This window comes from Canis lupus, chromosome 21 (genome assembly GCF_003254725.2).
Source record: "Canis lupus dingo isolate Sandy chromosome 21, ASM325472v2, whole genome shotgun sequence".
Classification (NCBI taxonomy): domain Eukaryota; kingdom Metazoa; phylum Chordata; class Mammalia; order Carnivora; family Canidae; genus Canis; species Canis lupus.
In genome coordinates, this window is record NC_064263.1 from 16,257,250 (window position 1) to 16,280,295 (window position 23,046).

General features: G+C 39.2%; 1 protein-coding gene and 1 long non-coding RNA gene across 5 annotated transcripts in view; one reads left to right on the plus strand and one right to left on the minus strand.

Annotated features, from left to right (window-relative positions):
* Positions 1-19,201, minus strand: part of LOC112642098 (uncharacterized) — a 31,305-nt gene extending 12,104 nt beyond the window's left edge. For 3 of the 4 annotated variants that reach the window (XR_007404592.1, XR_007404593.1, XR_003125045.3), the window contains exon 1: positions 9,909-18,004. This is a non-coding gene — a long non-coding RNA (uncharacterized LOC112642098). The other variant, XR_007404591.1, reaches the window with a different exon arrangement.
* Positions 19,202-19,244: 43 nt separating this feature from the next.
* RAB30 (RAB30, member RAS oncogene family) overlaps positions 19,245-23,046 on the plus strand; it is a 90,230-nt gene continuing 86,428 nt past the window's right edge. The window contains exon 1 of the mRNA XM_025419493.3: positions 19,245-19,491. The gene's annotated coding sequence lies outside the window, so the exon portion shown is untranslated. The remainder of the gene's footprint in view (positions 19,492-23,046) is intronic.

The following is a 23,046-nucleotide window of genomic DNA, read 5'->3' on the forward strand; positions in this document are numbered from 1 at the left end:
TTAATATTTTATTTATTTGAGAGAGAACGAGAGCACAAGCAGGGATGGTGACTAGGGAAAGGGAGAAGAATACATCTTTTTTAAAAGAGAACTTATGGACTTTTTTAAAAGAGAACTTATGGACTTTTTTCTAAGCTAATTTTTGCTAAACTAAATCTCACAAAATGAATAACTGGTTTAAAAAGATTACTTTAGGGATCCCTGGGTGGCGCAGCGGTTTAGCGCCTGCCTTTGGCCCAGGGCGCGATCCTGGAGACCCGGGATCGAATCCCACGTCGGGCTCCCGGTGCATGGAGCCTGCTTCTCCCTCTGCCTGTGTCTCTGCCTCTCTCTCTGTGTGACTATCATAAAAAAATAAAAATTAAAAAAAATAAATAAAAAAAATAAAAAGATTACTTTAAAAAACTCTGAATTGAAGATGATACATAAGAAGACCAAAAAATTAGCGAACTGACACTTCTACTTAGTATCAGTCATATTATGATATTAAATACAATTATCAGGGACACCTGGGTGGCTCAGTGGTTGAGCATCTGCCTTCAGTTCAGGACGTGCGTGATCCTGGAGTCCCAGAATAGAGTCCCAGATTGGACTCCCTGCATGGAGCCTGCTTCTCCCTCTGACTGTGTCTCTACCTCTCTCTTTCTGTGTCTCTCATGAATGAATAAGTAAAATCTTAAAAAATAAATACAATTATCATTTAATAAAATCTGACTAATTGACAAAAAAAATCTAAAACTATTAAGTAGCCTATTTGAAATATTAATTTATACCATTAATAGTTTGTCCTGAGATAAAATAGTATATTTCAACTTCATTTAATCCCTTACAATTTTTTTTTAAGATTTTATTTACTTATTTATTCATGAAAGACACAGAGAGAAAGGCAGAGACACAGGCAGAGGGAGAAGCAGGCTCCATGCAGGGAGCCCGATGTGGGACTTGATCCTGGGACTCCAGGATCACGCCCTGGGCCAAAGGCAGGCACTAAACCGCTGAGCCACCCAGGGATTCCCCAATCCCTTACAATTTTTTATTATATATCTGCATTTCATAGCGGACATCTTATCTTAGAAGGTAATATACATATATTGAGAGTATTTGCCCAAATTAAGTGTACGCATAGTTTGAGATTAGTGGTTTAGACAAAGCCTTTCCACCTTGCTCTAGGTAAGAGGTCTGAACTGTGAGGGGCACCTGGGTGGCTCAGTTGGTTAAGCACCTGACTCTTGATTTTGGCTCAGATCATGATCTCAGCGTTGTGAGATCAACCCCATGTTGGGCTCCATCCACAATGGGCATGGAGTCTGCTTAAGAGTCTCTCTCCCTCTGCCCATCCTCTCTTCACTCTCTGTCTCTTGAGAAAAAAAAAAAAAAAGTTCTGGCCTGTGAACACAGTAGTGACTAATTCCTAATGATCATGCAATAGTAGTTAGTGGCAATTATTTAGTTCAATTACAAAGCCCAAGCAGATACAGATACTTCTGATGCAAACAGATATTATTTGTATAGAACCCCCTTCATTTCACTTCAAGTAAACATAATCCAGTCTTACTGCAGTCCTTTTGCCTGCAATTATAACATTTTCTGAGATTATAATGCTTGTCATAATGCTAATCCCTCTTAGTGTGACTTGAGGAGACCCAGAAAGACTATTCTTAACTCCTCCTCTTAGACTAGCAAAAGCCCCCTGCCTCATTCCTGTTCAAAGCCCCATTACTAGCTTTCATTCCTCCTGTAAAGAAGACAAACTTTTCTCCACCCAGGCACAGCCCCGCCCAGTTCACCTTCTCTGCTCTCTGCAATCACCTAGTATCAACCTCAATAACAGCACAATGAATGTATATATTTATGTGTCTGCCTGCTGTGTACATTCCAGTGGGGATAAAGGCTATCTTATTCAGAGGCTGTGGAGTTATATAGTGTTGACCATACAGTCTTAGCCATGCTATTGAACTCCTTTCAACCTAGGGTCTCATTAATAAAGTAGGAAAATACTTTGTAGTGCTCCTGTGAACATTAGTCAATATATTTTAAAAATATTTGGCTCATTTTATGTATTCAACAAAAGTTGTTACTGTTTCGCCATCCCTGTTACAGAATAATGTTTTTTGAATATATGTTAAAAGAAAAATGAATCAATTAATTTAAGCCCAGTCTCTTATGAGTTTTACTCTGAATGACTGTTTTTCAAGAGAATTTACTGTCTCAGGTACTGTGATATATACTTTATACTCGCTTTAATCTTCACAATTATAAGACGTAGGCACTTAATCCCTATTTCACACATGAGAAAACTGATGCCTAGTAATGAATTTATTCATAGTTGAGTGTTAGAGTCAAGATTGGAATCCAGTTCTAACTCTAGGATTCATATTCTGAACTGCTGCACTTACCGTAGACAAATACTTAAAATTTAAATACCCAATTTTAAGCATGCTTAGGGCTGGTCTTGTGGTTTTTATTGCCAAACCTAGAACAAGCTGTATATATTTGGATTCAGAGCAAACACTGCCTTGGTCTTTTGCAAACACTTCCTGGAGGCCATCCTGTTCCCTCCTCCACAAAGTCCCCCCCCCCCCCCCCCAACAGCAACGTGCATAGCAGTGCCAGGAATCAGATCCTTTGAAGTATACAGCCCATGAAATTAACCTGCCTGGGCCTTGGCCCATCGGCCCCCTCTGAGTCAGCTGGCAGGCAAAAGGGCCAGAGGCTCAGATGTAATCAGTTCCTGAACAGGTTCAACCACGCCACCTCCACCTTCTTCAACTTTTGTTTCCAACCTGATTTCGTGAGAAACTTGTTTGCGGGGGGAGGGTACCACTTCTCTCATGAGAAACTTGTTTGCGGGGGGAGGGTACCACTTCTCTCAGAAAAAGGCTGAGTGTCTCCCCCTTAGTCCCTCCTTTATGGCTTCCCTCACCATACTAACTTCGCAAATGACAGCAAAGATTAATGTTTATTAATGCTAGAAGCTTTGGTAGTGTACTGGAATGGATTACAGACATCAGAGTCAAATCAGCCAGGGTTCAAAGTCTCAGCTTTGCAATATTTTTGGGCAAATGGTCTAATCTCCTTAAATTCCTTTTTTTTTTTTTTTTAAAGATTTTTATTTATTTATTCACGAGAGACACACAGAGAGAGAGAGAGGCAGAGACACAGGCAGTGGGAGAAGCAGGCTCCATGCAGGGAGCCCAATGTGGGACTCAACCCCGGGTCTCCAGGATCACACCCTGGGCCGAAGGCAGGTGCCAAACCACTGAGCCACCCAGGGATCCCAAATTCCAATTTTCTTATTGTTAAATTAATGATGACAATTATTAACAGTATTTTATTGTTACTACAAAGATTCAGAAACATATGAATGAAATAAATGCAAAAGCACTTGGAACAATGCTTTTGCTTGCAGTAAGCACTCAAATGTTAGCTATAACTATATAGCCTAAGGTCCTTACGTATACAAGGGAGACTCTGTTGCTCTTCACCCAGGAATTAAAAATCTCCTGGCACATAGTTAAGTGCTCAAAATATTAACTCATTTAATCAGCAAACTCCCTATTTTTTACTCTAATAACAATGATAAACAACTCAATTTTCCTCCATCACAAGCCTGGAGGAGATGCAGTCTTGCTGTCAAGTAAGAGCACAGGAGATATTGAAGATTAGATAAGCATTCAAATAACTTCTATGTACTAGGCCCTGGATTTTATATCAAGGTAAGGGCTAGTTGTGTTTAGCGAACTGCACAGTTTACACAACATTCAGTTTTCCTTTAACCAATTTGATCCTCACAACTTTACAGGGGAGTTCTCATACTGTACTTGGAATTATTTAGAACAATTTATTTAAAAGATTTTATTTATTTATCCATGAGAGGCAGAGAGAGACAGAGACAGACAGACAGACACAGGCAGAGGGAGAAGCAGGCTCCACGCAGGGAGCCCGATGTGGGACTCTTTTCCGGGACTCCAGGATCACGCCCTAGGCTGAAGGTGGCGCTAAACCACTGAGCCATCCAGGGATCCCCCTAGAATAATTTTTCTATTAAGTTTTACAGGTCATTCTCTTCCATTATAAGACAAGGACATTTTTTTTTTCATTATCTTTCTCCACCCAGATAAAATTTCACAGATGAGGACACTGGACTAACAATATTTTAAGTGGGTTTCTGAATGAGAAGTACAAAAAAGAAAAAAAGAAAGAGGAATCATTGCATTTAGAAAGCCAGAGATATGATATTCACATAAAATAAGCTTTAGGCCAAATCTTAATTCCTTCATCTGTAAATTAAACAATTTCTACTTCAAAAACATTAAATAAAGAGGGATGCCTGAGTGGCTCAGGGGCTAAGCATCTGCCTTCAGCTCAGGGCGTGATCCCAGAGTTCCGGGATCGAGTCTCCACATTGGGCTCCCTTTGTGGAGCCTGCTTCTCCCTCCACCTAGGTCTCTGCCTCTCTGTCTCTCATGAATAAATAAAATCTTAAAAACCTTAAAAATATAATGCTAATCTTTGGTTATAATACATATTAATAAACCAAAGTAAGTTGTATATAATTTCTGCTCATAAACGAAACAGGAGGTATGGTGTGATTTTCTCAAATCTATAAAGGACCAATAGAGGATGACAGCTCTATAAGCATTACAAGTTAATGGAATTAGGCTTCTTGGCTGCGTAGATATCCAGAGATGTTTCTAGGGCTGAGATTTTTTTTCTTAAGGTTTATTTATTCATGAGAGACAGACTGAGAGAGAAGCAGGCTCCTCACAGGGAGCCCGATGTGGGACTCAATCCCTGATCACAGGATTACGACCCGAGCCAAAGGCAGGCATCCTAAGGGCTGTTTTTAACCTGGGACACATGAATAAATTGCAGACAGAAAACATTCCAAAATTATGGATTTTGCACAAATACAGGTGTAGAGTTACTTAGGGCAAGGAGCGGAAGTTGGCGGTTTTTTACTCTGTTGTGTTTGTGTGGTGGGAAAGGAGACATGCTAGGTGGGTCTATAGCTTTTATAGAATTCCTAGAGGTTCACGGACCCAAAGAACCACTACTTTTAAGGACATGAGAAAAATCCCTATTCATTCACCAAACATTCACCAAACACTATGTAGAAGCAGTATACTGTTTGTGCCCTCATAGGGGAGAATGACAGGAAAACAAAATATTCTGAATAATTCCAATGATTTGTGGGATGAAAGAATTTTTTCCCTTTTTGTTATCAAGATAAACAGACTCCTTTCCTGTCTGCTTTTGTCAATGACCTAAAGATAGGGGCATATAAGGTACCTAACACATAGTAGCCCCTCAAGTGTTAGCTCCTTTCCCTTCACTACCAGTTGACAGCCTTCCCTTCTTTTCCTCTCTAGTGCTACTTTTAATATTCACTGGAATGAGATCTTGCCGTAGGAATATGTCATCCAGGATGGGAATAGAAGGCATGGTGTGATTTTTCCCATACTAGTACACCTATAAAGGCCAGTAGCACTATAAAATTTCTTAAATAACAGGTCATATACCCTACATTAAAAATTCTGGCACACAGAAGTACTGAATGAATAGTGACTAATGACTTAAAAAAGCAAAACCAGAATAGGTACAGATCCAGAAATGAGAATAGAAGTAACAATGGTAAGTTTTAATAGTATTCATAAACTGTGAAACTGTAAGGAAACTTAAAATATATAGTCATTCTACAGATGAGAACACTGAGGGCCAGAGAGCTAGATCACTGAAGCCCAATTCAGATCAGCATTAACTTTGCTCATTAGACTTTAAAATATATTTAATCCAACCTTATTTTTTAAAACAGATGATGAAATTAAGGCCCAGAAAGGGAAAGTGACTTTTCAAGAATGCATTACTGGCAGAATCAGTTCTAGAATTCCAGGACTGTAGCTCCAGATAATGACCGACCAATCTTTATATGAAGGCAAAGGCCACTCCTCTTCAGGACTCATCTCTTCTTTGGTGCCCTGTGTCTTTGAGAACCCAGGGACCTTATAGTACTCAAAACATGCTACCCTCATCCTTCTATGCACGTTGTTCCATGGTCAGGCCCTAATCTCCTCCTTTACTTTAATTCCTATCTTTTTTTTTCTATCTTCTTTTAAACCTAAAATACACACACCACACCCACACCCACCCTTTACCTTTTCTGAATCCGAATTCTTTTCAGCAGCCTGATCTACCAGCTAAAGTGTAGATGACTTACAACGGTGTAATGGTTTAGACTGTCCTTGGATATCTAGATTTCTCCAGAGGCTTATCAGAAAAGGTACTTAACCCAAAGACATACTTCTTTTGATAAGGAAAGTATGTACATGAAACAAACCCTACTTTTTGAAAATTTTTACCAAAAATTATGAAATACATAAAACTGTAAAAGGGGGGCACAAAAAAACTTTTTGAAGTGATAGAACTGCTCTGGATCTCAATTGTGATGGTGATTACAGGACTTTCATACATTTGTCAAAACTCATGAAATTATATACCAAAAAGAGCGAATCTTACTGCATGTAAAATTAACAAGAAGTTTTAAAAAGAGGAAAAATCCCACAGCCCACTGATGCCCCTTAGTTCTCCTGCCCAAAGACAATCACAATGCAGTAATGGTTTTACAAAGAATAACCTAATGGTGAAAGTTTAGTCACTGAAGCAAACTTACTGGGGACATATTTTTGGAAACTTTTTAGTCCTCTTAAACCAGGAAATATCCTACTCCACTATAACATTTTATTATACTGCAGTGATTTGTTTTTTTGGCTTACAAGTATTTTTTTCCACCTCTCCCCAAGAGAGTCCCAAGGGCATGTCTGTGCTTAATTATCTTGGTATCTCTAGATTCTACCTAGTGTATCTGACACCTAGTGGATACTCAGTGAATATTTCTGAAGAAATATGTCCCATTTTAAGTATAAAAGGATATATGAAAATACAGTATAGCTCCTGCTCTCAAAGAAACTTAAAATTTAGTGGTCGTGTACCCTCAATATAGTTACTATAACAATATAAGTAGGAAATAAGAGGGCAGAAGGTAGGAAAGATTGAATGTAGATGATTATGGAAGCCTTTGATCTTAATGTTCTATTACAAACATTAGAGCTATAGTTGTGTAACAAGGGACCCTTTAATGCCCTTACAGAGCTGTGGCTGATGATGAAAAACATTGCCAGGTAACAGGGAAACAGACCAGATGGATGTGGTCTATCTAAAATACCTAATTTTATTTTTTAAATGATACTGAGGTTAAAACAGTTGACAAGCTGCATCATTTGAGTCTGTTCCTAGAAATAATCAGGTCCCAGAAGATAACAAGAATTAATGTCACGAAAAACCAAGACATTCTGGGTTACCCAGTGGGCTCAGTCAGTAAAGTGTACAACTCTTCATCTTAAGTTAAAGCCCCACATTGGGCCTAAAGCTTACTTAAAACAACAAAAAACCCCCACTAAACAAACAAACAAACCAACAAACCCCAAAACCTGTCATTCTGAAGACATTTCACAAGCTTCCTTTAGAAGGTAAGTGTTACAGGAATGGCTTAGTGGTCATGGCCTTAAACATGACATAAAGCTCAGCTATAAGTAAGATTTTATTCTCAAATACCATGGCCCTCTATTCCTCCCTTTCAGACTAGTTATGATATACTGGGAATCAATGACTCCCATTCAGTCTTCTGTCTGTGCCAGGGGAAGACAGAGCTCATCAATTAATGTATGTTCGATTTCCTTCATTGCCTGAAACAGTCCACGAGTAGAAAATCTGTTACAAAAGCATCAGGTGATAAGAGGCGGTAGAAGTCAATGCTTGCTTACAGGACTAAGCAATCCATCAAAATCTTAAAAGTTAACAACTTATTTATCCATTAAACAATTGTTGCACGCCAACTGTGTAGGTTTCAGGCAGAACAGTATGTTACCTACTGGTAGCAGTAACATCTGATTGGTTTATGTCAGTCATTTTGCGGCTTTGCGCTAAAAGGGAAGGAGATAATGCTTATTTGCACGAAAGAAACTTGAAGTTGTGACAAAAATTTTTAAAAAGGGAAAGACGATGGGATCCCTGGGTGGCGCAGCGGTTTGGCACCTGCCTTTGGCCCAGGGCGCGATCCTGGAGACCCGGAATCGAATTCCACATCGGGCTCCCGGTGCATGGAGCCTGCTTCTCCCTCTGCCTATGTCTCTGCCTCTCTCTCTCTATCATAAATAAATAAATTAAAAAAAATAAAAATAAAAAAAAAAGGGAAAGACGAGAGAAAATAGAATCAAGCTGTTTCCTAGACATCATAATCAGCTTTGAAGGAGCACTGTGAATATTAAGGGTGATTTTCTCACCCCCCATTAAGCTACAAGTTATCACTGGTTCTTTTTTTCCCAAGTCAACAACCAATGCAGTTATTTATAATTATTTTCAAAACATAAAACTGTTATGTGACCTGCACAAGAGGTACAAGGTAAAGAGAATGCTGGAAATTAAAATAGTTCTGTAAAGTCTCAAACATAGTGTCACTGGGGATCCCTGGGGGGCGCAGCAGTTTAGCGCCTGCCTTTGGCCCTGGGGCGCGATCCTGGAGACCTGGGATCGAGTCTCACGTTAGTCTCACGTTGGGCTCCCGGTGCATGGAGCCTGCTTCTCCCTCTCCCTGTGTGTCTGCCTCTCTCTCTCTCTCTCTGTGTGACTATCATAAATAAATAAAAATTAGAAAAAAAAAACAACATAGTGTCACTGTTTATTTCTATGTACCAAATCACCTAGATCACTACTCCAGAAAGGAAGTAACTATAGATGGACAATCCCTTGGGATTAGGTGTGATGCAGAATTCAGAAATCCTTGTAGTTTAGAATGGCAAGAAGGTCCATACATCATAGATTATGAAATGCCCCAGCAGGGTCCAGGGCAGCACACTGTGCTTCTGCAGTGAAGTGAATGAATGTTCACTCCTAGTAGCATAGGTAAAGCCTACAAAATGGCTTTACCTATGTACCTGTACAAGTCAGGCCATGTTTTATTTCACAGCTATTCAATCTCTTCATCTGTAACACTAAGTCCTGTTTAACTTCAGGTTATGGATTGAGCAACATGAGTGCTTCTGTATCACATGCTTATTTAGATATTGGTCTGGTTCTCCTTGTGACTCAAAAGGGCTTTGAGGGCAGCCCCGGTGGCTCAGCGGTTTAGCACCGCCTTTGGCCCAGGGTGTGATCCTGGAGACTCGGGACTGAGTCCCACATCGGGCTCCCTGCATGGAGCCTGCTTCTCTCTCTGCCTGCGTCTCTGTCTCTCTCTGTGTGTCTCTCATGAATAAATAAGTTAAATGTTAAAAAAAAAAAAAAAAAAAAAGGACTTTGAAATCACTCCTCACTTTTATTGACATTTTCTTAGTCCAAACTGCTTTACTGCCTTCTAAACAAGCTGTGTGAAAACATACCCAGTCACAGTAGGTGGGAAGAATGGGCATTTAAAAAACGCTATTAGCTGTAAATTACCAACACAAACCCCTGAAACCTTCAAATGTTTTTCTTGGAGGGTAGAATATAAAAGATGAAAAGGTAAGTACATTGTGAACACAAAGAGAAAATGATTGTAGCATTGACCATAACTTCTCTGTATTTAAAATGTGTGTTGGAAAAAAAAAAAAGAAAAGAAAAAATAAATAAAATGTGTGTTGGCCAAATGGGAGAGAAGATACTTCGGTCCAGGATATTCACTTCATGTGTTTCTTTTCCAATTCCTTTAATAATAATGGATGACTTTGGGCAGATTTGTGCCTTAATTTTAGAATGATGTCAATTCTCACCTTCAAGGACTGTTGAGTGACAATGGTAGCTAAAAATACACTTAAGATAGCATTTATTAGCTTTCTGCTGTACAGAAAATAAATTATCCCTCTTTATTCACTTACTGTCTGCTAAGGAATTTCCAGTTTGTGGTAGATTAATGCTAAAACATTTCAGCACAGCATCTAGAGAAATGGAGACAAACAGATCTGGAACTGATCAATGGAACACAGATTAGATGAGTGTGGCAGGTACTTTCCTAAATTTTTGGAATACATTAGATACAACGAACAAAACAGACAAAAATCCTAACCTCATGGAGCTCACACACCAGTAGAGCCACTTAATGGTAGTCCTGAGCTTTTACTATACACCAAGCGTACTACATACAATCTTAGATACTTTCATAAAACAGCAGCCTCTCCTCCCATTCACCCATGATGAAATAAACAAATGGAGTGCTTTAGTACTTTTTCTTTTCCAGAAATAAATTAGTATTTTTTAAAAAAGGGTTAGTATTCACCAGGAGAAACAGAACTTCCTTAAATCCACTTTATGGTGTAAATATTTTGAATTATGAAGGCATCACAAGGTTTTCAGTGCCTAGGTACCTAAAGATCTCATTTAGGCCTTGGATGCGTGAAAATGAAAAAGTTCCTAATTTAACCAGGGTTCTTAATAGAATTCAGTGGGTCCATGAATTTGGATGGGGGAAAAAGTGCATATTTCCAATAAATAATAAAATTTGAATGTAGGCAACTGATCACAGTAGTGCTAGCAGCAAAAGATTAATTTTAGTTTACAGGTGAACTATATTTTCATATATTACAATTGTTGGGAACAATTTGAACTATCATTGATGCTTCTCATGTTAAAATTGCAGATTAGTGCTACTGTTAGATCTTGTTAATGAGTTAAAGCGTATATATTTCTATATAAAAATTTTTGGCAACCATCACTGGCTCTTTGTAATCCAATATATTGTACTTTATACACTTAAAAACATTTTTCTTGGGAAAAGTGATCATAGACTTAACTAGATTGACAAGAGTCCATGATACTAATAAAAACTTTAGACTCAAAGTTTAGAGGGTCATAGTCATCATTGAATCCCCAGGGCCTTTAACTTGGTAATTACTCAATAGATACTTCTAGAATCAGAGAAATGGATTTAGGATAGAAACTGTGCCACAAGTATTGATACTTTGGACATCTCTAATAGAGTACTGTAGGGCTTCTTATTCAAAAAAACCTTTCTTTTTTTTTCAAAAGAGATTTTATTTATTCATGGGGGGGGGGGGGGCAGAGACACAGGCAGAGGGAGAAGCAGGCTCCATGCAGGAAGCCTGATGTGGGATTCTATCCTGGGACCCAGGGATCATGCTCTGAGCCGAATGCAGAGGCTCAACAGCTGAGCCACCCAGGTGTCCCCTTATTCAAAAATTTTAAGAAGAATAAAGCTTAATTTTTTTCTTTTATCAAATGCTATAGATGAAAATATAATTTGTTCATTTCCCTAAAAAAACCCACACATCTGTATTATACACCTTAATTAAGCAATGCTTGTTCATGTGATTGGGTTTTAATTTTCACTGAATATACATATGCAGAAATACTTTTTAAATTTTGGCACATGTCTTGGAATAACAGCAAGAATAAGAGCTACTGAGGATGAAGGAAAGACGGAGTTAGGAACACAGAGGGGGCCTATCTGTAGAAGGAACTTTGACAAGTTATTTCACCTTGGTGCTTTCAGTTAAGATTAGGTAGAGAGAAACCATCTGGTAAATTTATTTAAAATGCTGATCCATAGGAGCACAGTCAGTTAATCATCTGACTCTCATAGGCTCAGGTCTTAATCTCAGGAGTCTGCTTAAGACTCTCTCCCTTCCTCTAACCTTTCCCCATATGCACATACATGTGTGAGCTCTCTCTGAAATAATCTTTAAAAAAAAATGCAGATCCCTGATCTCACCCTCAGATTTTTATATACACTACTATAGGTGTGTATAAAATGTATAGTTTGTATCACTTTAAATGGTATAAACATTATACATTTTATACTAATAGGGTATAGTTCTATTTTGACCTCAACTAGTTCATAAATATTTTAACAGCATGTTCTCATCAGTATTATTGAAAAAATTACTTTCCAGTTATCTGTGAACTATTAAGTGCGTTTGAAGTGAATTCTACACAGTACCAAAATAATTTCCAGAAACTTAGAGTTATCTCAAGTTACTACGGAAAACCAGAATGGTCAGGCACATAAATGAACCACCTATATGAGGTCTACTTTTTATCTTATACTACTGAGCAGGTAGGTATTAATACTTAATACTAACAATAATCACTCACATTAACTTAGTAGTAAGTAGGTGTATCAAATAGGTTTTTCAATCTGGGTATAACTATGTTTCCAGAACAATAAACAATTACACAGTTAACACTTACTGTTTTCATGTCTTTTCCTCCCTCCAAACAGTTGGAAGTGGTAGAAGAGCATCGGGTAGGCTTACATTCACCTGAAGTAGGTATTAGCTTAGATATAAAGTGTTAACGTGGGGAGTTATGTTGGATATAAGGGTCCTTGCACTCACTATGTATTACAGTTCAAAATGATACTTGTAACAGAGAGCAATTCAACTGGTGGCCACAAGTCTTTTCTTAGGAATACCTCAAGTTTTTTCTGGTGCCTATCTCTTCAAAGGAAATGAAATCACATTTGGATATGCTGACAGGCTCTAGTAATAAACCAATTTCCTGTGGTATTTTTGATTATACTGAATCCTTACCTGTCTTAGCTATTTCCTTCTTTTTGCTGACACCTTCCCATTTATTCTATTAAATATCTGAAGGGAAACAGCAGCTCATTTAAATTATTAGGTAATGACAGTGAATTCTAACAATGGAAAATTTAGTTTATAATCGTCAGAAATGGATTTTCCACTTTTTGTTGAGGGCTCTGTTGCTGTAGATGTTACTTTTCTCTCCTTGTACATTTTTGTTTCCACAATCATACCTTCCTCACACAAATAATTAAAAGCATCTATATCAGACTACTCCTCCAGGTAATGTGTCTTGGTAATCATAGTTAGACAAAAGCAGACAAGTTTTGTTCAAGTTTAATTTGGTCAAATGAACACTGTTTTTCTCTAACAATGGTTGTGAGGATCCGAGTCAGGTTTAGTTGGTAAACACTGATATTGTTATAAAGGACAAACACCATCTTTTTAGGACCAGTAATTTCTCAGAAGAAACTTAGGTTTTTGGTCATTGCTATGCTTTTTTGGAAACATCATAAAAATGCACTATACTTTGAGCAGAAGATTGGTTAAATAGGCAGCCATAAAATCCCTCAAAGGAACAGGAACAAATGGAATAGAGAGGGGGAAAAAAAATCAATGAAAAGTATGGGAGTATTCATAGAAAAAAATATGTAAGTACTTCAGACCTCTTCCATCTTTCCTCTGGCCCAATTTGGAACAGTGTAGAATTCTCTTTGGGAAATGATCAAACTGCCCTGAAGTAGAGTGTGATTTTGGACTCTAAGTAGGAAGATTTAAATAAAAACCTTCTTTCAGTCCCACATACCCTCTTATTATTTTCTATTATTTCTTGCCTCTTCCAGAGCCAAACTTCATAAAATAGGTTATCCACATTCAGTATCTACTTCTTTCCCCTTTCCCATTCATTCACTCCCTAAGCCCCCTGAAATCTGGCATCTCAAGTACTCAATTCAACTTTTCTATTACAAGCAACCCAGAACTCCCAACAAATGCCAAACAGGTTCCAGGAATGTGAAAGAGAAGAGCAGAATTTATCTGGAAAATGAGAAAATCCAGCAACCCATCTCAGGTGAATACACAGCAACATGAAAAGCAAAAATAATTGCTCATAAAATATCTTAGGACCAGCAGGAAACAGAGAAGCAAACAATTTTGGAAAGACAAACATGAATACTGAAAACAGGTCATGGGACTGAAACTCAAGCATAATACCAGCATTAAATATACAAAGAGTAAAAAAAGCTGACTTGAAATGAAAATTCTTCCATTGAGATTGTCAAATGTAAAAGAGGGTAATAAATGTAAAGTTCATCACCAAGAGTAACACTTAACTTTCACTACATTCACAATTGTTGAGACAGTAGTCCATTGAAATAGCATGAGACTGGTAAAGGTCATTTATTACTACAGTTATGCTGTTTAGTTTCAATATAGCAATTGTAATATAAGTGCTCTTGTATGTCAGTTATTTGTAGTTTACTTTTACCACTCCTGCAATTGTTTTATTTCACCATGTGTAAAATACTCTACAAATTTATGTTTTTCTCTATTTCTGTCTCATATATAAAATAATAGGAAACACTCACAAGGAAGGGACTCTAAACATTGAGCCAAGAAAATAAACATCATCCAGTTTGATGGGGACAATTACTATGAAACTATAAATCCCGCTTATTACTATACTAACGACTAAAAGTCTGCTGTGAGAGGAAAAGGAAGGAGGAAAGCTGAGGGTTTTTTTTTTTTTTTTGGCTCAAAGTGTTAAAAATTTGTCACTTAGTTTATATAAAAGATTATGGTCACTAAATTTTATCTTCTGAGTATCTTAGAGTAGCTCAAAGTCCCCAGGCTATTCAATTTGATAAACACCTATGTGCTAAATTCATCAAATCAGGAGTGTTAAGAGGGTAACTGATGAACTTTCCTAAAAGGTTTTAAGATACAAGTCACTGAGGATTAACATTTACAGCAAGTTCAAATCCACATAGCCCCCTCTAAAGACTATATCAAGTTAAGAATTAAGTATGTGTCTATTTGCATAATTGTTCACAACTGCACATTTCTGTAGTTTCCTTAAAAGGCTTTATGTTCAGACATTTATATTTGATTAAATCCATCTTCATATACTTACTCTTGCAAGGAAGTATTTTCTAGTGCTACAATTATCCAAACCTATTAAAAATTGAAATAGAATCAACAGGGCTTGCTTTTCTGGTTAATCATTAACTATGGACATTTGGATTTTAAATCTTGGCCCAGGGTATTTACAGCATTTACCTTCAGTGGCCTATAAAATCCAGCAGCTAAAATTATGTCAATTTGTTATAAACACAATGAGTTAACTAAGCAAAATTAGAAAACCTACATTTTAGTTTCCTGAATATTAAGGCAAAGCAAAGTGTTTGAAATATGAAATATTAATTTCCAGAATGAGTTAAGATCTACCCAAGAGGTGCTAAACTCTATGTCATGCTTACTTTTGTTTATCAAGAATGTACACTAGAAAACATCTAATTTAATCTGAGGTCTGAAAAGATATCTTTTGGTAAAATGTTTTCCTCTTTAAGTTTGCTTATCTCAACTCTAATCAGGTTAGAATAATTTTTAATATAACTACTGGGCCTCTATCACCTTAGGGTTGCTGACATTTCATTTCTGAGATAAGTAAGAAAATTAATTCTATTTTGGAAAAGATACAGAAAGGCAGAAAACACCTGTTTTCTCAAATTTCATAGCTTGGAATATAAAAGCATTACTTTAGAATTTTGTAAGATATGAAACAATTCTAACATTTTTCATAATTTAGAACATCATTTTCCTTAAGGGAATTAACTGCAGTGATTCTGGGGCAGCCCCGGTGGCGCAGCGGTTTAACGCCGCCTGCAGTCTGGGGTATGATCCTGGAGATCCAGGATCGAGTCCCACATCGGGCTCCTGCATGGAGCCTGCTTCTCCCTCTGCCTGTGTCTCTGCCTCTCTCTCCGTGTGTCTCATGAATAAATAAATAAAATCTTAAAAACAAACAAACAAACAAACTTTCCTTTAAAAAAAAAAAAAGAAGAAGACAAAGCCTGACTGTCATATCAACTTAGGGCTTTTTCAAACTACATATAGGTACACTAAAGTTTTTATTATGCGATTTTAAAAAAATTTCAGTCAGGCACAACTATAATCTCTTAGGAATGTTAACTTAGTAACAGGCATTTCACATTCCTTTAAAAGTAGTATGGGCTGAAATAGATTGTTGCCCTGTATCACTATTTGAAGGGAAGAAACAGAACCATATTTTGCTAGGAACTTGGTCTTACACATTTGACTTAACAAATTGTTGGAAAAATCTGAGGTAATCCCTCTCCTTGGGGTTCTAACTACTCTGTGGCTAGTTTTTATTTAGTTTTTTTTTTTTTTAAAGATTTTTATTTATTTATTCATGAGAAACACACACAGAGAAAAGAGGCACAGACAGAGGCAGAGGGAGAAGCAGGCTCCATGTAGGGAGCCTGACGTGGGACTTGATCCTGGGTCCCCAGGATCATGCCCTGGGCAGAAGGCGGTGCTAAACCGCTGAGCCATCCAGAATGTCCCTTATTTAGTTTTTTTTAAAAAAATTTATTTAATTTCAATTAAAAAATTATACTCTATTGTATATCATTTACCTAATGTCAATAATACTTAGACAATATCAATAATTTTAAAAATTTAGGATTCAGCACAAGGAAAGGAATTATTGAAAAAAAAAGAAAAATTGTTTTCAGAAAATCCTAGCATCTTGCCTCTTTCAATACTTGACTCTCTTAAATATCTGAGTAGCTTTACCATAATCTTGAGATAGTGTGAACTCTTACTTGGGTTTCTTATCATTACTTTCTGGTGTTACATTCAATGCACTCTAAAAAATATCTAGGTAAGTCAGGATATCATGGTCCTCATAATGCTCAACTGAAATCTCCCCCAATCTACCGTCTCACTTAATGTATAAACTGATCTCCAGATCATTTTCTCATCTACACATTTTCAGAACTCATTTACGGGTATAATTAGTGACAAAACCAAAATCTTTGCCAAAACTTTTGTTATTACTAGTGTAATGCATCACGATAAACATAGAGGACGTAGAGGACTACTCTACCCTACCCCTGTACATTCACTCATAGTTTTAAAAATACACAAAAACTGCTTTCAACCCAGCAGAGTAATTCAGCAGGGATGAGTGGACGATAGCTATGTATCTTTAGAGCTCTGTAAGTGATCCTGACACTTAACACTTGAAGAAACTCTTGCCATAAGAGCAAATGACTCTCTACTACTCTTTAATGAGCTACCTATAATTATACTACGAATCAATACCTTAATCCTTTTCCAAGAGATGAAAAGAATGTTAGTTGCTTTATTCACCAAAGGCATTCTTAATCCCACTTTTCAGTTTTCCTAACCCAATGTTTTCTCTGGGATACTGCAGCTATTCTTTTAGAAACTGGTGTCACCAACTCTTCAAATATTAACTTTGTAAACAAAATTTCTAAAGAAGAATGCAGGATTTTTTTCCCTAAAAGTTAAAGGTTAAATCATGGAGTCTTTTTTTTAGGTATTAAATACATCTTTCAATTCTTTACGGTTAGATATCCACTGGAGATGAGCTGGAAAAACTTCAAACTGCCTAAACATATGACAAATTAGAAGTTATAGAAATCGCTGCGTTATATAGGTCTAGTTTCACACACAGATTTCTAAGCAATCTGCCCCTGCCCCCACAAATTTGTCTTCCACCGTAACTCAGATTAAGGCTATTGCTCATATAAAGAAATTATCTCATACCACGAACAAGACTCACTACAGGTTTGTAAAATAAGATACCAATGAACCACCAAGCCCTAAAAATAATTTAAGAGTTTGAAACTAAGCCTAAATGCAAAGTTGTCCACTCTATTTTCTCTGTTAAACATAAAACACTTTGATAGTTATACTGATGGTCAGAAAGAACACAGCAAATACTTTGTTCCCTTTCCTATACTTACCACCATTACTTGCAAAGAAGGTATTTCTGAATAACAGAAATATTTGTATGAGCCTTTCCCATTGTTGTACTGCATGGATGAGACCAACACATATTACCTTTGTTAAAAATGAAACAAAGCCTTTCGTGTTGTGACTTGTTCCCAGAAACGTGACAGAAGATCATTCTTTTATGTTTTTGTAGTTATCATCTGTATACATCTTAAAGGCTGTTTCTACTATGTTTTTATTCTTTTTCATCACTCTGCCTAGCTTTTCCGGATAGGAGAATCCATCCATCAACTGTACTGTTATTACTAACTCCTAACAGAGAGGTGAAATGCATACCCTTGCCGACCCAAAGTAACAAGTTCCTAATGTTGTTTTTAGAATAATTGTGCAAGAGGGAGGGAGGAAAAAAAAAAATATATATATATATATATCACATTTTTAACCCTTCAGACACCCTCAGGAAGAAAAGACATTTTCCATCTTTCATAGTGCAGTCTCTGAAAAAGAACAAATATACAGCATTGTTTTAGTAACACAATTGGAAAAAAAAATACAGTTCATTTGAGATCCTGAGCAACATAACGTAAAGACCAGTGATTTTGGTTTCAGTTAATTGAGAACAAAAGAAATTAGTTCTCAACGTTAATCGTATATATGGACTATCACAAATTAAACACTAAGTGTATTTTTAAAATAAAATACATGGTGACCCATGCTAAAGAACACCGCGTCTTCTCAGTATTTTAGCATACACTACACGTTTACCCAAGTACCCAGGTTACCTCGAAACCGACCGCCAGCTGTCAACAGGGCAGTAACACCCTGACACGCCAACCGGGCGCTGGTCCGCTAGACCGCGCCGTCTTCCCTCAATCGCGGCGCCAAAGCCCCGTCCCCTCACCCGGTGCTCCGCAGCGTGGCCACTAGAGCAAACACCCCTTTCTTCGGACCCTTCCGCAAATCATTCCTGTCTGAAAAACCCATAAAGGTCCGAAACCTTGCGGAGGGGTAAGGAAAGTTGGAAATATAAATGACAAAAAGATAAAAATAAAATTGGGAGGAGTAACCCAGCTCCGCGTGGGTGGAAGCCGGCTTCGCTGACCCGAGTGACAAGGGTCGCGTCCGGGGTCCCCGCAGCCCAAGGATACCGACCGCTCCGAGGGTCCCGTAAGCGGGCCTAAGTGATGCTCTGGGCCCAGGAGTACACGGACTCCCTCAACCCCTTAATAAGAAAAGGACGAAGACCGGTAGGGTACGTCTACGACCTGCCGGACAGCGAGGCCGAGGCCCAGTCGGCCTCTGGATACTGCGTCCAGCTGGACCCGCCCTCCAATCTGCCCCCAGATGCCGCGTCCACACCTGGGTCCCCGGGTTTGGGCCCTGTGCTCTCCGCTCGGTTTACCCTCCACCGCCGTCCCCACCGCACCACCATTCGGCTCGCGCGCTGCCTAAAACCTCAGCCAGGTTCCGCGGACTCTTCCCGGCACTCCTAACATGGCGGCCGGGTCCCCTTCGCTCCCGGGGCCCACTCTGGGCGCGTCCGACCTTGGCGCATTTTGGGCATTGTAGTTCCCGAGATAGCCCCGGTGTCCTGCCGGGCCCTTAGAAGACTACGATTCCCAGAGTGCACCGCTCCTGAGCATGGCTATTGGGGCCTTTCGGACAGAGGGATGATGTCATTGCAAAAACCCCACTGCATTCATTGTGCTACGGTCTATCCACCCCCCTGCTGCTGCTGCTGCTGGGCTTGCGTTTGCCGCTTGCTCCAGCTGAGCTAAGAGTAGCAGCGGCACCAGGGCAGGGACTGACTCCAGCCCTTGGACTTAGGACATCGCAACACGTTCTCTTGCCTGCGTGACTCATTCGCACATCATTTCTGTTTATGCCTGGGGTGGGGAGAACTATCCCAAACCAGGTGAGTTGAAGTGATTTATTCAAATGGTTCTACCAAGTTATTCCTCCCGCTTAATTCTCAAGGCTTTCTTTTGGGAAGATGGGGGCGGGAGGATTGGAGAGGTGCTCGCAAGTGCTGCTAAGCAAAAAGCTCTGTGCAATTTGGGTCACTGCAAAGAACAACTCTAGCAACCTACCCCCGCCAGAGGACCGATTCCTGCCAATTCTCTAGTCGCAACTCCCCTCAACCTTTCTGAGGATGGGAGAGGGGGCTGGGCTGGGGAGGATGTTGGGAAGTGCTCTTGGAAAATCAGAAGAAGGCAGAGGTGGGGGACTGCAGTCCTGTCACTTAGGGCCCCAGAGTGCTGAGGTTTGAGTGGGAAGGGGTGATGCGTGGGGAGAAATGGAGACAGTGATTTAATGTGGTTGCACTACTTTAGAACATTTCTATGTCGCTTGAGCAAGCACACACTATTTATTTTTAAGATGAGCGTGCTTTTGAGTAGGTTAAGTTTTGTGGGGCTCTATTTTACGTGTGTGTCTGTGTCGTTTGTGTCGCCTTTTCTGCTGATTTGAGGTGACACTGTCCTTTAATGGTGCACTCCCTGCCAGTCAGAAACATTTCACGTGTCTGGGGAAGCTTCTCTTAGGCTGCTGGAAGCAGCATTTTTGTTAAGTGTTTTTCTTCTTCCCACTGCAGGATTGTTTGGAAGTGGAGCCGACAGATTTGTGCTCGTGTGAGTGTTTTAAATTATGTGGCAGTAGGCTCCTTGCCACTGACAATGGTACCATAATGAGCTGCCTTTTCGTGAGGCACAGTCACCAGTCACAACTAAAGGTTTGACGAAGGGATCATTAGGGAAATCCTGGTTCATTTTGATGCATTAGGGAAAGGGAAAGTTAGAAGTACTGTTAACCTTCATTTGCCATTACTGAAAGGTACCCAGAAGGTATCTTCTGAAAAGAAGAGTGATCCTGGCCAGGGAAATCAAGGAGCATAGAGGTGTTTTTTGTTTGTTTTTTGGGGTTTTGTTTTTAAGCGAACTGACACATTTAATAAGATAGAAAGCATTCTGGCTTGTATGATTTTGGCTTTTGTAAGAGTTATTAGGATGATTAGTGCAATAAATGTTACTTTGAGATAAACAGCTGGGTGACTCCAGAACAGATGGGGCCAGTCTTAGCTGAGAGATCTACAACCTTGGAAATGAATGGACTTGGGGTCAACCACACCCCCTCTTGGAATGTCAAAACAAGGAGAAATGCCAGAGCATTTTATGCTTAACTCTAAAATGCCAAATCTTTTTGTAGCCAGGTCAGGCATTGGGTGAAAGTCATTCCTGGTTGTTTTCTGCTGAACAAATTTTGTCCATTTTCGATTCAGACCCTTAGGTCTTCAGAGTTGCAACGGGGTGATGCTTCGTGAAATACTGCTTGTTACTGAATGCAAAGGAAGGTCCATTGTATGGGCTTTGTAGTAGAGTGATTTATTGGGATGCAATGAGCAGCTTTGGGATTTGGGAAAAGATTGCCTGGTTTTGCCTCTCTATGTTTCTCTGATGCTTACTGTCTATTGTCCTGGGAACATTACCCTTTTGCCAGCACCTTCCTTGCCCCACCCCTCTATGTCTTTTGAAGTTCTTTCTGTTTCTTTCCCTGTTTCTCCATTTACAATTCTCATTTTTCCTCTCTGTTTCAAAATTTCTCTCATCACCAATATACAAGTCTAAGTATTTTTCCAATTTCTTAATACCCTCCCTACCCCTTCTCGAACTCACCCAGAAACTCCAGGGTGGAAGTAGACTGGGCAAGTATTTATTCCACAGAGCTTCTCTTGGAAAAGGCTTTTTCCTTTTCTTACAGTGGGTGCTAGACAGGATTCGCAGCAATGAATCTGACCCTTTGGCTTGGTTTGTGGCTTCTGTGATAGATATAATTTGGCCTCAGCAGCTTGTGGACAATGCAGTGTTGCAGTTGAGCCCATGTCACTGTTCTTGTCATTGGTACCTGTACTAAGAGCTGCCAGTGCATTAGCAAGGTTTTAAAATGCTTTACATGAGGGACATCTAGCTGGCTCAGGAGGAAGAGCATGTGACTCCTGATCTTGGGGTTGTGAGTTTGAGCTCCACGTTGGGTGTGTAAAGATTACTTAAATAAATAAAAACTTAAAAAAAAAAAAAAAAAAAACAACCCCAAACCCAAATACTCTACTTGAAATCTTCTCTTAATTCCCCCCAAATAAGAAGACTTCAAAAGGCTTCTGCCTCATTTAATACTCCCCCTGCCCCCCCCCCCATTCCTGCTCTAATAAGTGGTGGGAAGGCCATCTTTTCTGTTGATTGCTGAGAAGCAATCCAGGTAGCCTTCCTGCCCATTTGTTTTTTGTTTTGCTTTTTTTTTTAAGACACTTGGAGTGGTAGCAGTGTTCCCTTCTGTGATGTCTTCTAACAGGATGAAAAAAAATGTTATTTTTTTATTTGCTCTTTTAAGGAGAAGAATGTGGTGGTGGTTATGTTCGTTTGTTTAACATTAGTGCTTTTCCAGGCACTAACTGTTGTTGGTATGGAGGCAACTAGTGTGACAGGCTGATTCAGAAGTTTTCTTCCTAGACCTCTCTCTCACTACCTTCTCATTCCTAATTTTCTTATTCTAGGATGCTTCATCTCCTAACAACATTGTTTAGTATTTTGGGGGGAAAGATGAGCTGAATAATGGGTTAGATTTGTCCCATCACTATTTCTGTGCCCTTGAAAAACTATGCATTTCTTTTTGCCTCTGTTTACATATTTGCAAGTGGATAATGATCCTTGTCCCTTGGCTTACTTGGAGTAACAGTTTGGTCCTAGCTCATAATTCTGATGACAAATATTAATTGAGCAGCTACTGTGTTTTAAGGACTATGGATACATCAGTGAAAGAGAAGCTTCCCCAGGCACCTGGGTGGCTCAGTCAGTTAAGCGTCAGACTCTTGATTTCGGCTCAGGTCATAATCTCAGGGCTGTGAGATGGAGCCCTGCACTGAGCTCTGCACCCAGTGTGGCGTCTGCTTGAGATTCTTTCTCTGTCTCCCTCTGCCCCTCCCCCTGCTTGCTTGTGTACCTGTTCTTTCTCTCTCTCTAAATAAAATATTTAAAAGAGAGAGAGGAAGAGAAGCTTCCCCTGCCCCCATGGAGCTTCTGTTCTAATAGGGAGATGATCATTGGACAAGTAATCACAGTGTGATGAATGCTACTGCCCAAAGGGGATGTACTATATGGTAGAATAGGAGTGCCTAGAAATCATGGAGGGATTCCTGTAGGAGGTGACACTTTAAGAAACTTGAAGAGTGAGTGGGAGTAATTTAGCTTGACAATGAGAGGTGCTTACCAGGAGACAGAGGATTTTTGACAAGGGAAACTTCGTGTTCAAAGTACAAAGGAAAGAGTGGTAAATATGAGGATTGGAAAGGAGGTCAATCAGGCTATGGGAGTAGAGCAAAGGGAGAGAGACCAGACCAAGCTGGAGAAGTGGGCAGAGTCTGGAGAGTGGGCAATTTTCTGAGCCTCATGTGTGTTTTGGTCTTTATCCTAAGAGCAAC